Genomic DNA, 2,837 nt, shown 5'->3' on the forward strand with positions numbered 1-2,837 from the left:
GTATTCATCAGCCCTATAGTTCCTCGGCAATGGGTTGGGTGGTGGCCTTGCTTCCAAAGGCTTAATGTAATTTGCCTTGACAGCCTCTCGGAATACAAAAAGGATTGGCATTCCGAGATCAGTGTAAGTCCTCCTCGACTGGCTGCCATTTCTCATATTCCCCACACGTAAAGGATTGGTGAGGCTGATAATTGCCACTTCGTGAACTTTGCTAGCTTGGCTAGGCTTCTTATATTTTGAGGTACCCGAGTCTTCTTTCAGTTGACCCATTTGGATTAAATCCTCTACCTTGGTTGCAGTAGCAATGAGCGACTGAAACGTTAGTAGGTACTGAGTTTGCAGTTGTTATTGGTAGACAGGCAGTAGATTTTTGATGATTATGTCTACCTGTTCTTGTTCTAAAGGCCGATTGATCATTTGGACGGCCTTGGCTCTCCACCTCGTAAGGAACGAGGAAAAGGGTTCGTTATTCTTTTGTTTGGTGGTTTCCAATTCTCTCCGAGTAACATCCACTTCTATATTATAGTGATACTGCGTGTTAAATGCATTGCACATGTCCTCCCAAGTCTTCATTTTAGTCTGATCCAAGCTGACAAACCATCTCAAAGCAGCACCAGTCAGAGATTGTTGAAAGAACTGAGCAAGGAGCTCACTGTTCAAGCCAAACGGGTTGAGGGCACCCACATACATTTTCAGGTGCATTTTGGGACAAGTGGTTCCATCAAACTTGTCCATGTTAGGCATCTTGAACTTTGTCGGCAATCTTGCTTCAGGGAACAAGGACAAGGAGTCCATGTCCACCACTTTAAGGGCAGTGATTGAACTTTCTAAGAGTTCCAGTTTTTCTTTCATTTTTTGAGCTTCCAGCTCAGAAGCAGTTCTGGAGGGCATGTCATCCAGGGCAGGGTTTGAGGACGTTGGTGCAGCAGCAGGTCCCTGATTAGAGGCAGCAGGATCACTTCCCCCAGCGGAAGCCCCATTTCCATTACCACTACCTAGTTCAGCCATTAGGGCAGTTCTCTGGGCAGCTAATGCCTCATTCATTCTAGCCTCCATTCTGGCTTCGAGTTGTTCCATGAGATTTTGGATGTCAGCAAGTGATGCCATTGGTGCATTTGAAGTTGGTGAAGCTGGTGAGGTTGGTGATAGCACTGTAGGTGTGACTGGAACTTGGATAGGCACTTGAACAGTGGGTACCTGATAGGATAAGGGTAGCTGGATTAGGGTACAGTACTGTGTATCAGGGTAGCATGCATGTGAGGTAGATCGATTCCCTTGTCCAATTGTGCATGACTAAAAAGAATATTTTATGTTCTTTTTAATGTGATGATATGTCATGAATTCATTTTAATGATATGATTCACATCATTGGGTGCATACAGCCCTAAAGGATAGGTTCTATAGGCTATGACACAAATAGAAAATTGGCTTATTAAGGGACCCTTGAACCTTGAGTAAGGATATACCTAACCACATGTGAAACAAAGAGTTTCGCATGGGTCCAACAGTACGTATACTCCTGGGCCACCCCCAAAAGAATTAGGGATGGTTTGCGGTAATAGGGAGGACGCTTTGGCTGTCCGTCGACATAATCAAAGAGACCTGCCGATCAGCGCTACTTGCTATCCAGACTCAGAAGTTTGAACAGAAGAGAAGAAATCCATTTGAAATTCGTTTTTTTATTCAATGGAGAAAAAGATTCTCAATCGTGCAAATAAATCAGCAAATTTAAATGCTTTAATTAAATTTTACAATTAAGTCCAAATTTCCTCATCCTGTATTCTTAAAGAAAGAATACTTGATTCGTGTTAGGGTACCCTGCAAAACAAAGCACAACAAAGATAATACCCTGAAGAAGGGCAGTTTAGTTGATGTAGCAATTGTAGTCCACTTTATGCAAAATGATTACATAGTCCCCAGCGTAGTCGCCAAATTGTGAACCCTCCCCCCTCCGAAAGGCAAAGTCATGCTAGAATGGAGGATGCTCACATGTGTGTTTTATGAAGTCGCCATCTAGTTTATTTTTTATAAGGAAAAACTAAGAAAGAACCCTAAATGACTCCAATTTTAATTAACCTAAGTCTAGATTAATTACCCCAAAGTTTAAGGCACAGTCTACGAACCCGAGGTGTATCCCGAGACTATGTAATGCTGATTAACTAACCTAAGTGTAAATGCTTTGCAAGGTAATATGATGCAATTGGACCAAGAAAGTGTTTTGGTAATTTCGACTTGCCGCTCGAGGTTAAAATAAGATAAGAACAATATTCTGGAACTTAAAGACAGTTGCGTCACGCAGCTGTTCTATAAAGAACAGTCGCGTGACGGAACTCTTAGTCACTATTCTGGAATTTAGAATTGTTGCGTCACGCAGCTGTTCTATGAAGAACAGTCGCGTGACGGAACCCTAGTTATTGTCCTGGAAATTAGAACAGTTGCGTCACGCAGCTGTTCTATGAAGAATAGTCGCGTGCTGGGACTCCTAGCTACGTGACGGAACCATTCGTGACCTTATTAAAATCCTCAAATATATTGATTATTTATTCAAAGCATAATATTAAACACAAGTATAAAACAAAATAAAGACCGAGTACACGAACAGCTGTGTCACGCAGGTGGTCCAATCCAGGTCAAGGGCTTTTGGACATGAACAGTCGGGTCACGCAGGTAATAGCTGCGTGATGCAGCTGCTTTGGTCCGTAACTACCTTTCAAACTACTCTTTTTACGTGTTCTTTTTGTCAAAAATGATTAAACTTAACTCAGAAAAGTCCAACAATGGGCAAAATTACGTCTAACCAATAACAGACCAACTAAATACTATGAAAATAAGATTTT

The sequence above is a fragment of the Jatropha curcas genome, chromosome 1, assembly GCF_041381405.1.
Source record: "Jatropha curcas cultivar XTBG-Jc1 chromosome 1, XTBG_Jcur_1.0, whole genome shotgun sequence".
In the NCBI taxonomy this organism is placed as follows: domain Eukaryota; kingdom Viridiplantae; phylum Streptophyta; class Magnoliopsida; order Malpighiales; family Euphorbiaceae; genus Jatropha; species Jatropha curcas.